We start from the raw sequence: 13,275 nt of genomic DNA, 5'->3' as shown, positions 1-13,275 counted from the left end.
CAAGGAAATTTTAATATGATATAGCTTCTTCTTTTTTATAAGTAATGTAAAACTTTTATTAATAAAAAAGCCAACCCAATTACACTGGAAATGTACTATAGGGGCAATATGATATAGCTTAAGTAATATAACCATGTGAATTAGAAACAACATACAAGCAATAATTCAGACTCCTAAGTACAAATAAGGTTGAGTAAACAAGGTTCTAACCTTGGAGGTCAGCTCATCTAAGGCTGGATAAACTTCATTCTCTAGATCTCTTGTGCGTGCATCAAGAAAACTACAAATGGTTTCTAGTGCAACTTCTAAGGCTCGGAATTCAAATGGAAATTCTGCATTGCATGCAAAACAAATTGCTATGAAATCTGAATTTTTGTTATCTGATTTTTTTTTTAAAACTTCACAACTAGTAAGGAAACAGCAACCACACCAAACATCCAACCAAAATTTTATTCTAGTACCATCAGCTAGACATGGCAAAACGGGCGGGGCGGGTCGGGTTCGGGGCGGGTCAATCGGGTTGCGGGTCAAATAGGTCGCGGGTTGAGTCGGGTCGTGAGTCAGGTCGAGTTGACCCGTATTTTTCGAACATTTTTTTTTTTTTGGAAATAGATGCAATCTGTCAATTGTTTATAAGTTCCTTAATTGTGATTAGATTCTCACTAGTGATATTGTTACCAATTACCACTAAACACTTGAATTGATACCCAAATTTGGTGCAACTCTTGTTCCAGCTTTCTAGAAACTAATCTTGGTATAATCTTCAATCTATTTAAAGCAGGAAGAGAAAATGAAGGTGGCAAGTAAAAAATGACAAAGTATAATGGAGTACATAACATATTAAGTAAAAAAGAATAAGTAAATTTTTTATAAAAATTACACCTCAATCTCAATCTACTCAATGTTGGTAGACATGGCAAAACGGGCAGGTCGGGTTCGGGTTCGGGTCGGGTCAATCGGGTCGCGGGTCAAAATGGGTCACGGGTCATTTTTAAACGAGTCAATTGGGTTACGGGTCAAACGAGTTGCAGGTCAAATGGGTCGGGTCAAACGAGTCTGACCCGTTTTGCCATGTCTACCATCAGCTACCTCAAATTTAATCAAGCAAGAAAACTTTGTCCACCCTCTTTGAATATACTTCCATAAGCTAACCCATACAACCCATTAATAGACTCGGTACACCACCCACCCCCCACTGAACCATACGTTTGATACAGAGACTTGGTATACCAACAGAAAACTACAAGAATAAATCAAAAGACATTTAACTGTTTTTTGCTAAGCATTTTACTCTTATGGCAGCATTGTTATTTGATATTAACTAATGAGCATTGTTTGAAATTGTATGTTTACTAGATAGAAGGGGCCGAAGAGCACAACAAAGCATGCCACACATGTGCTAGCTGCATATCGTGCGTCATTGTCGAGTATACGGGCACACTAGGTATTCTACCGCTTCATGTCATGAGGATATAATTCTCCCTAGTTTTGTTTTTCACTAGGTAGGGTTGTCAACTACTGCATGTGTATAGTTAATAATGTAACTTTGGTCGATTAAACCATCTATATACAGGGAATTAGTTATGAACATTTCACAAATGTGGGCAGTCAATATAAAGTACCTTGATTAGTAATTTTACATTGATGTTTGTGGTTTTGATTCCACACATATTTAGCTATGAACCCTTAAAATTTCTCCCTTGGTTTCAGCTAGTGCAACCAGTAGTATTCGAGTGCATCTTACCATGTCAAATCCAATAAGTGGGGGAAATAGGTCAAGAATGTCTTAGGATTTTTAGTGAAGTGGTTCTTCAATGGTCTTGTACATATTTGCTCAAATTGAGGATTGACATAAATAAGTACGCATTTGATTTGTTTTTTTGTTGACCATTTATTCAGGTTGTTTGGGAGCCGTATAGGGATGTCCTAGACTCGCTGCCCCCATCTTGCACTACCGGCTGACATATATGGAGGGCCATTGTGTCGTTGGTATATTTTTGGATAGTAGAGGAGCATCATCCCGAATGTGTCTTTTGTCAATTTGGGATGAAGCAAGTGCCACCGGATCTTGTGGATACGTCGGTTGATCTCCACAGAATATCCCTCCAAGTTAAATTAGAGAGGAATTGGGAGCAAGAACATGCTGTCTACTTTGACAGATGGGCCCATAGGGGGGAACTTCTTGCTAACGCACAGACATTGGATGGGGACACAACGTACCTTGCTGCTTACATGGAGTCGTACCGAAGGATGACTAGACGATACATTACGCGAGAGTCAATGTATTGGGAAATCCTGGTAAGGCAACAATTTGATGCTTCTTTTATGGATTGACAATAAATGTGTGTTGCTGCATACATTCTAAAAATTAATTTTTATGGAGCCATTGAATCAATATTTTGACATTCATTCTAGAGAACATTTCATTTCTTGCCACTAGATATGCATTTTTCACAACCAATATGTACTGGTGTGCCATTTCAATAGCAGTGCTATATATGAATAACCTCATCATGTATAATATGTTTCCAAATCAGTAATGAATCACCTGCCAAGAGATATATTCAAAAATCATACGATTTGCTCTTAAATCTTTATACTTTCTCAATTCTTAAAGGCATAGTTTTGCACAACACTAAAGTAACCAGAAAAGTTTTAACGTGACTCCTTTATTTCACAAGTTGAGTCCAATGTTACATCACTATTGCGATGCGAACCAGGTTTTGAAATGTACAACCACCTACTATGTATGCTGGATCTTGTCGGAAAGTTGAGTTGAGTGGCATTGGAGAACATGCATGCGGCGAGTGAGGCAAGCACATAGGCCACAAGTTGTGGCGAGCAAGGTGGTGGGTCTAGAGGGCATGAAGGCATTGGAGGTCATGGAGGTGGTCGTGGGCCTACGCCTGTGCCCGTACACAGTTATGAGGATGAGGATGAGTCGGGTAACTTCCAACTCTAATACCTCCAATTCTTACTGACTTCCAATTCTAGTACTTTCAGTTGTAATTTATTCAAAGGACGTATCATAGTAGTGAAGTATATTTTCATCACAACCACACATGATATCCCATTCTGTTGATTTCACAAATTTCAATGGCTTAACACCACTCTATTACCAAAACTGAAACGATTCTTACTTATCCCGGATCAAACTGACTCATTCCCTTATTTTCATCTTAATAAATACAATTGTTTTTGTATAGATGATGTGGCATTGGAGGGCGATTGGGACATGTACATGGATGGCGTCGGGTTATCGCGATGCACGCCTGACGCTGCTGCTGGGCCATTCCACCTCGTTGGCCATGGCGACAGTGTAGAACACACATCCTATGCTCAAGCCAGCCCTCGATCCCCACCACCCACTTGGCTGTCTCCCCCATTATTCAGCGACTTTGCCCACGAGGGTGGCTATATATTTGTACTTACACCTGACTGATTGACCCCACCTGTAGTTCAGGCTGAGCCCACCCAGGAACCTTCACTTCCTAACCCCAACGAACCGGCTACACAAATTGAACAAATACGAAGTGAAAATATTGAGCAGGTATATGGGTTGTGAAGATCACTCCGCACTGACATACATCCCCTTGGTTGCTAGACTGGTGACGGTAAATACCATGCATTCCCTGCAAACTTCTTCCAAATTTATTTAATTAAACAATAAGATGAGAAGCATGCATGCATGCATTTATGTGAAGGGGAAAACGACCCAATGTACATGTATATATAGCATAGTTGTTGAGATTCTCTTCATTTAGACTTCCATCCCACCAAACATTGCATTAATGTCAAGCTAATAGTTCATTTAGATATGCCAATGGACTAAATGCATATAATAATATCAATAACTGTGAATTAATTGTGAATGACTATGGTTGTGTATATGGTTATTTTTTCACAAATTTTACTCTATAAAACTACTTTTATTCCAAACAATAATGGGCTATAATAATAATAATAATAATAATACACATACACATACACATACACATACACATACACGTACACAGTACAAAACATGGTCTATCCCTCTCTTTAAACTCTACTTTGGCTGTTAGGGAATGTGTGCATTCAAGTAATGTGCTCTGCTTTCAATTTCAGGTAAGATGAGACCAGCCAAGGCAGCTACGAGGAAACGAAAAGATTATTGAGGTGTTAGTGTTGAGATGGTATTGAGATTCCAAAAACTCCAGTTCTTCTTAAGCTTGAACCTTGATCTTTTCTAGGACTTGAAATAGACTTCAAATACACTCAAGCCACCCTAAAAAACTCAGAATATGAATATATTTGTTCATGATTTACCAACCTAATCTCATGGACTCAACAAATATATTTGGTTAATTCTCCAAAATGATATTTTAGTTCAATAGTTTATAATTGGCACAAAAGTTTTTCCACACATTTTCCTTTTGTTGGTATTGCTTAATTCTAAGTTATTCTTTGTTTCTTGTTACTATCATTTCACAAATTTTATTTATTCTTTCTATAATCCAATGAGAATAGACAAGCTCATAGTCTTGTTGACACCCTTTTAACCATAAGCTATTTATTGAAACTTGAAATACAATGTTGCAGAAATGTAGGTGTTTTTTGTGTCACTAATTTATTTTATGGGAAGTTCTAGTCATTTAATTGGCTAGTGTGAAATCGAAACTTGGTCTATTTCCTTGTTTTCAAATTTATTGAATTTTTACACTTTTTAATGGTGTTTAAAAGGAAAGTTAAATTATAGATCTATGCATATTATTCTTGGCTCGAGAATAGGAAAACAAAAATAGCTATATAGAAATTTATACAAGTTGAACAACCTGAACATAGGGAACTTAAATGGAGGGGGGGGGGGGGGGGGAAGAGGTATGTGTTATGAGCCATGAAGGGCATACAAACTAGTGGAGTTTCTATATTTTTTGTCTTCTTCTTCTTAGTAAAACTAACAAAATATTTACAAAATAGTAAAACTGACAGATATGGATAGACATCAACCTATCATCATTGTTATTATTATTATTATTATTATTATCTTGTTTGGATGAGCTGTGGGGTAATGAATTGAGTTTGTTCCTTAATTCAAGGACCGTTGATAAGAGTAGTATTGGAGTTGAGCAAATAAGATTCCTAGTTTTTGGGAGAGTTAAGTTATTTAGATTGTTTCATTTATTTGAGTTATCTTTTATTCTATTCGATTGTATCAGCTTGTAAACTCCATTGTATTTAAGCAGTGAGACTTGAAGAAGAAAGCAAGCAAATTAAATCGCAAATGGTCTTTTCTTTTTCACGTTCTGGGAGGTTATTCACCTCTAATCTAACTAACTTAATTCAGTAAAAATCTTGCATAACTAACAAAGAAATTAGAAATCCTTTATCCTTTACATATAGTCAACTTCTGGGTAACCATGTTTTTTGTTTTCTTCTTTGCCTAATTCTGTATTATTAACATTTTGAGACATCAAAAAATGGAATTAAAAGTAGTGATTATTCCATTAATGAAAAAGAATAATGAAACTGAAAATTTAGAGCAGGCCAAATCAGTGTTTGATACAATACTGGAAGAAACTAGACAAATCAGTGTTTGATCACTTTGGTTGCTGGTGGCTGATGGGCACTTGGGGTTGAGATCGAAAGGATCTAAACTTAAGGATATGGTTGATGCCTTGCTAGGAAACTGGGGTGGCTTTTTTGGGTTTTGGACAAGAGTAAACTCTGGTTACAAAATTTGAATTTGCTATTTGGTTAGGTCAAGGCTTTTAAATGAGGTGGAATGTTATAGGCCTTTGATCATTTTTAGGCAGATCCTAACCCTTAACTGGACACTCTCCATTTCAAATAGAAATGGAGAGGATTCGGATCCCTTAAAAACATTTATCTTTTTCTCTACTTCTCTAGCACTAAATTTGTTAAAAACTTGGCATAGAACAAAACAATTGAAGAGAGTTTAATTAAAAACTTGGCATAGAACAAAACAATTGAAGAGAGCTTTATTAACCTTCTCATTGACACCCAAGATTGTTTGCCCTCTAAATTCGAAGGTCATTAAGATGGCAGCTTGATATAGAGCTTGAATGAGAAGGTTTCTCCACATGGCCTTAGTGATAAGTGGTTCACTTGGTTTAAATTGAAGCCTTTCCATTAGTTTTTCAGTTGGTGGCTTAGTCAATAATCCAAGGCTACCAAAAAGAGCCACAATATAGTTTGTCCACAACAATTGGATTGTTGTAATTGGAGAAGATCCACAAAACATTGTTGTGATAGAATTATCAATAGCCCAACTATATTCATAGTAAGCTCAAGCTGGATATACTTCCTAATATTGTGATAAGTACACCTTCCACACCTTATAGTTTATTTTATTTGTACCTTCCTTATCGAGAAAATTATTAGGTCCCTATGACATAGTGCTCAATTTTTCCTATGTTTTTTTTTTCTTCTTCTTTTTCTCATACATGTATTTATATTTGGTGGCATATTTGCAGGTTTCTTTAGTTGCTGATGATAGTTTTCAATCCTTGAAGACCACCATATTGGAGACTTTTTGAATTATATTTTTGCAGAGCATGTCTTGCAAAGCTACTCAATATTTTTGGATAATTTTTTGCACAGCCAATGGTCAATATATATTGCACATACAAATGACAACTAGTGGACAATAGCATATTGGACACTTTGTTGGAAATAATATCTACTAATTTCTATGACTAATGAAGCTCGGAAAACATATTAGGTTCTATACACAGATGTTTTGAACAACTTCTAGTAAGGCACTATGATATATGTAAAATGACAAATATCTTTAAATGCAATGGAAATGTACATTTGTATATGTTAAGATCCATATGTGCATAACTACATATTAGGTAATGAAAAAGTTTGGCAAATGCCTTTTTTGTTTCATTGCTAGGTGGTGTTCATTTCTGGATTTTCTGTTTTGAGATGGCTTCATTTCATGCTACGAAATCATAACAGAAAGGAGGTATATTATATAAGCGTTATGACTTTTCAGATTGCCTGTTATATTCGCAACTTCTTCAAAACAAGTGTATTTTATTGAGCTAAGCAGCCAAGCACAATTACCAAAACAACCTAGCCAATGTTAACACTAATACAAGCAATTACAGGCCAAGACAGATTCCAAAATAAACTACTAAAAGGAAACCAAATGGCTATTCAACAACATTTCAGCCAATCTCTAGTGCAAATTTGAGGCAATATCTCCCACTTTTAGCATAAAAACACATCTGGTAATAATACTAGATTCATAAATACCACAAGCAAGAGCCATAGTTTCATTTCACCTTCATTTTGCGCTTCCTTGTTGTGTTGAATCATGAACTTCATCATCCCCCATAACATGGGCTACCACTTCACTAAGCATGTTAGTACTCAAGGTTGTAGTCCTCCTTGCGTGGTCACGTTCCTCAATGGCAATGTCTAACTGATACCTCAACAAATTATTCCTAACATCTCCATTGCAATAGCTGGTTCCTTCGCTTTGAGACGTCCCCCCTGGACTTGATGTCGACATGTTAGGAGATGTCCGGGATGGGGAAGCACCATATTGCACATTCCTACCATTATATTGCAAGAACTCCTTGCATGCAAATTTTGCTTCTCGTCTATCTTTGTATGACCTGTGTTCGGCGTTTGCGAATTTATGAACTCGTCTACTAGCTTCTGCGCAATTGTCGTATATACCAAAACCACGACCAATGAAAACAAAATAGTATCTGCCACCCTAAAAGAGGAACATAAAACAGGATTGTATGTTAAAACCACATCAGTTGTGCAAGGGTTAAAACTTACCAAGTTTTGAATCTGAGCTATTAGATAAACATGTACCATGTCACTCTACCAAGAGGCACCGGTGGACTACAGCAACCTTGACGTTGCTTGTAGCAAGATCTGTCAAACAGTTGCATAATCTATAATTGTACAGTGGTAAATTGTTTAATCACAACTATAAACACATGTGGGTATGTTACCTCTAGAAGTAAAAGAGGCTTCTCTTCTCCATGTCTGAATGTTTTCTTCTGCTTATACCCCCCAACCAGAATGACAGAAATCTGGCTTTTTAAATAACAAGGGAATAATACTTGACTTCTGTAGGGCCGAGTACAGTACTCGATTATCCCTAAATCGAGTTACTTGAAGCATCGACCCATCAAGGAATTCTTTGACCCATCGAAGACAATCCATTCCCACGGCCTCCCCACTGCCTGATTCGACTCTTACTCGATTCATCTTCGATTCCTATGTAACTCGCCTGTCAGAGAGATGAGTATGTATAACTGCTACCTAATCACTGTAAGGCACTGTAAATGATACTCAATTTCCTCAAAGCTGAGTTATATGTAACACTATACTCGATTTTTGTATAATCGATTAAGATGTATCTTCATTTGATTATTTTCCTCTCTTATGCGGTTCAGTGCTCTACAAAGTTCGTCGATCGTGTCTCTTGGCATCTACGATGCAAGTCGCCGAGATTACGAATAATGTGCATGCTTCTCATTATCAATATTAAGGTTTACATAGTACGAATGCAACAACAGTGACATATATCTAAAACATAGTTAAGGAAAGTAGTTCTCCAACAAAGTCCAATTACACCACCACTCGATTACTCTTCATCTGATATCTCTTGATAAATGTTTGCTGCAAGAAGTGATTGCATGTATCATGCTTGCTCGTACAACTTACACTCCACTAACTCTCAAATCTCGACTTGGGTTCGATATCGATTTAGACGTATCTTCATTCGATTATTTTCTTCTCTTATGCGGTTCAATGCTCTACGAAGTTCATCGATTGTGTCTCTTGGCATCTGCGATGTGAGTCACCGAGGCACTGACAACTTAAAACTGACCAACTCATCATAAAACATTTCTAGTTCACGGAGTAACCAAGCCCACTCCTGCCTCATGGTATTTTGAACCCTTGCACTATTTCGCATATTTGGATCGATTGGATAACTGAACTCATCTTCCAATACCCAGCAACGACCCATCGCAGTGAAAACATTGTGAGGCCTATATATGTAAGGGTTGCTAGAACCAAACATTGATGCTGAATACAATAACATCAAATATCAAGTTAACAGTGTGCATCAACTACTAGTAAATAATGTATAGCTGCATAAGATGGTACATGTAAGGTTGAATTTATTCAACCATCTAATTGGCTTTATTCCGTGCCAAATTTGCTTGTAATTCAGCATTTAGTAACCCTGTATTTAGGTGGGATTGTTGTAAGGGTAGTGAGTGAGATAGTGTGAAGATTGCTCAAGAGTGTGCAAGAAAACAGAGTGTCGCGACTGGGACTCGCGGCTTCAACCCGCCAGAAGATGCACACGTGCCAAGCATGCTGGAAGATGAACAGTCATGCTAGCTGGAGCACTACAGGACAAAACAGGACAACTGGCCATACGGTTAACTCGCGACTGGAACTCGCGACTTAGTCAAGTCGCGAGGTCAAGCCGCGAGCCACCCCTGTTTTGGAAAAACCTGACGTTTCGCATTCCACTCCACTTCAGTATAAATACCCTTTTAACCCACGATTGAAAGAGAGCTTCCAGAGAGAATTTTGAGAGAGAAACCCTAAAGAAAAACCAGATTGTTTCACCCACAATCTCTACCTTAGAGTCTCATCAAATTCCCTCACTCTCTTCCTCTCCATTGTCAAATCCTTGAGAGGCCTTTATACCAAACCTGGTTCTCACCATTATCATCTCTGTGAGACAGACGTTTGGAGTTCTGGGAAGCAGTTAGGAAGGAGCCAATATTCATTGGTTGATGCTACGGTGAAGTAGCGGAATCCGGAAAGCTAGAAAAGAAAAAGGTTCGGCGCAACCTCGTTGGAGCAAGAAGCTTGGAGGGCTTAGGTGCATTGGGTAGATTAGGCTTGGAGGGTCTATTGCTGTCCGTGTATCCCAACTGTATTTTCTAGTGGATTGATTACCGCTTGGAGGGCGGCGGAGAGGTTTTTCGCCGAGGTCTTCGGTTTCCTCTTCGATAACATATCTGGTGTTATTGCTGTGTTTGCATCTTCCTTCCTCTCTATCTCTGCCTTTACATTAATCTGCTGTGGTTTATTTTGATGTGGCTTAGATAGTTGTTTAATCAATTCCATGTTATAGCATATGTTAAGTTTCCGCACACTAGTTGTTTAACATATTGCATGTGTTGATTAAATTAGTTTTTGGGGGTCTAAACGTTCAAAAGTGTTTTTGTACACGTTTTTGAACTTTCAATTGGTATCAGAGCGGGTACACATCTGTTTGGTTTCATTACCATTGTGTGATCCTTGACTCCCTTTCTTTTTGAGATGGATAGGTCTCAATCCCTTAATGCACCTCCATATTTTGATGGAAGTAATTATGCATTTTGGAAGGTTCGTATGAGAGCCTTTTTATGTTCTATTGATGAATCCGTGTGGGATGCTGTTGAGATGGGTTGGACCAAACCTGAAGCAGCCAAATCCACATGGGATAAGGCAGCACTTACTGCATCTAATGCTAACAGTAAAGCACTAAATGCTATTTTCTGTGGTGTGTCTCCAGATGAATTTCACAGGATTTCTCACATTATTATTGCCAAAGATGCATGGGAGATTCTGGAAACAACTTATGAAGGCACGAAAAAGGTGAAAGATACCAAGTTACAAATGCTGACCACTCGGTTTGAGGAGCTCAAGATGAGTGAGGATGAGTCTTTCGACTCGTTCTATGGGAAGTTAAATGAAGTGGTTGTCAGCAAGTTTAACTTGGGGGAGAAGATGGAGGACTCTAAGATTGTAAGGAAGATCCTTCGATCATTGCCGGAAAGCTTCCGTGCTAAAGTGACAGCCATTGAAGAGAGCAAGGATCTTGACGACGTCAAGGTGCAGGAGCTGGTTGGTTCTCTACAGACCTATGAAATGTCGCTGCCAAATCAACGGAAGGGTAAATCCATTGCTCTAAAGACCGTTAATGAGAAGGTGGAAGATCAAGGCTCGTCAGGAGAAGATATGGTTGACAAGGATGTAGCCTATCTTGTTAAAAATTTCAAGAAGTTTTTGAAATTCAAAAAAAATGGAAAATTTGATGATAAGAGAAATTTCCAAAATTCTGGAAGGGAGAAGAGGGATTTCAAGAGGAAAGATGGAAAAGAATCCCAATCCACACAAGGTGTTACTTGTTTTGAATGCAACGGGCATGGACACTTCAAGAGGGAATGTCCTAATTATTTGAAATCAAAAGGCAAGGTGTATGCCACGACCTTGAGTGATTCAGACTCATCCGACTCAGAATCTGAAGAGAGCTGTGATGGAGAAGGGAACTATTCAGCTTTCATGACTATTGCTCATGTTGAGTCTTCGGATGAATTGAATTTGCTTGTTCAAGACCTTGGAGAACATAGTGAGGATGACTCACTAGGAATTGTTGAAGAATCGGAAGCTGAAGAAGAAGAAAGCACAGCTACTCTTCAAGAAAATTACAACTCACTTTTGGAGAAATCTGGTGAATACACAAGGGTGGCCAAGGCTGCTATGAGAAAGATGAAGAAGGCTGAGGAGGACTACAAAAGTCTCCTAATCAGGTATAGGGAGGCCAAATGCGAGATTGAAACTTTGAATGGTGAGCTCTCCGAAGCTTACACTAAAGTTAGATTTCTTGAAAGTGAGGTTGTTCAAGCAAATGCAAAAATAGAGAGGGTCACCACCAAGAAGCTTGACGATGTTATATCTTCTCAAAAGAGCTTCTCAGACAAATCCGGACTGGGATATAGCGGAGGAAGTAGTTCAACTGGAAATGTCACCAAAGAAGTGAAGTTTGTCAAAGCCAAAGATCCAGTTGCAGCTGACCCTATTGATGTGAAGCTTGAGGTGGAGGAGAAGAAGAATGTGGTGGACCAACGGATGCTGAATCATCGTAATCAGTATGTGGGGAGGTCTGAGTCTCGTGCCAAGTCACGTCCTCGACCACAAAGAGGTCCTAGAGGAATGTATGTGTGCCATTATTGTGGACTTCAAGGGCACACTCGACCGAATTGCCAAAAGCTGAGAGCAAAGAACAGTGCCACTCCTCAAAGGTCAGGAGGACCAAGAATTGATAGGAGAACTTGGGCAGGGAATCAACCTAGAGAGCAAAATGGAGATTCCGGAATGATGGACGTGATGAAGATGATTGGTGCATTCACCAACTGCTTGGAAAGCTTCTCACGAAGGTTTGAAAGCCCTAACTCCCGTACCCAATCCTTTAAGGAAATCACCCCAAACGCAAGTGACGTGTGGGTGAAAAGGGGTACTCATGCATAAGCATTACAACATGTCCATGCATTAATACTTCCTATGCTTTGTGACTATGTTTGTTTGGTATGCTTGTTGTTTTTGTTTTTGGTTGTTTGTCTGTGAATATTTCTTAATTGTGTTTTATCAATCTTTTTGTTTCTTGAGTCAAAAATCCAAAAATTACATAAAAATTTGAAAATCATAAAGGCTTGTTTGACTTTGTTGAGTTTTGTCTTAAAACTCGTTTTGCCGTGTACCTTTGTGCTAATGGCTTTGTGCATTGTCGAGCATTGCTTGTCTTCATGCACTCATATCACTATGGGAAAAATCTTGAAATCTATGTGATTGTTGTAAATAGATCTTCAAACTTGTCATGAATGATTAGTGAATGTTTATGTTGATCTTGAAACATGCATAGTCTTGTGTCTATATCTCTTCCCAATTTTTTATTTTTTTTGCTAAAAAGAGCTCACTAAATGTAAATCTCCAAATGAAAAGAGATATTGAGCTGCAAAAGCCTGTCGCACATTCTAGTATTTGACTAGGAAAAAGGGTAAGCGACTTTATATTAAAAGTGAAATTTCTTTCAAAAAGGCCAAAGGCCTGTTCTTCAAAGAAAAGTGTAGTCTATCCCTCTCACAATGAGAGATGATTGCCTCAAAAGATCAATTGTTATGGCTGAAAGTGGAGTCAAATGAAAGGCTCCAAGTTATGTTATCAAGTTGTGTGGGAAGTCATATATTCATATTTCTATAATTGAGATTGGTCACATGATCTAGTGCTAATTGTGTATGCCTTGGTTGAATTGATCATTGAAGCTTCACATTAGACAAAGGACTATTTCATTGTTGATATCCACACACAACACACAAGTTTATGTTCAATAAATGCCATATTCATTTGTGTGATTGTACTTGATAAAATGTGTTTTCACATGCTCAATCTTTGTTAATTCAAGCACAAAAAGATTTTTGAGTGTTTTAGGTGTTTTTGGAAAGTGTTTTGCTG

The 13,275-nt window shown here is 38.1% G+C and overlaps 1 pseudogene; it reads right to left on the bottom strand.

The window, feature by feature from the left end:
- Nucleotides 1-7,297: 7,297 nt before the first annotated feature.
- The window catches only part of LOC126691209 (probable L-type lectin-domain containing receptor kinase S.5), a 40,754-nt pseudogene continuing 34,776 nt past the window's right edge, over nucleotides 7,298-13,275 (bottom strand).

This window comes from Quercus robur, chromosome 7, assembly GCF_932294415.1.
Source record: "Quercus robur chromosome 7, dhQueRobu3.1, whole genome shotgun sequence".
Taxonomy (NCBI): domain Eukaryota; kingdom Viridiplantae; phylum Streptophyta; class Magnoliopsida; order Fagales; family Fagaceae; genus Quercus; species Quercus robur.
Note: the sequence above shows the minus strand (reverse complement) of the source record. Positions and strands in the feature narration are given on the sequence as shown.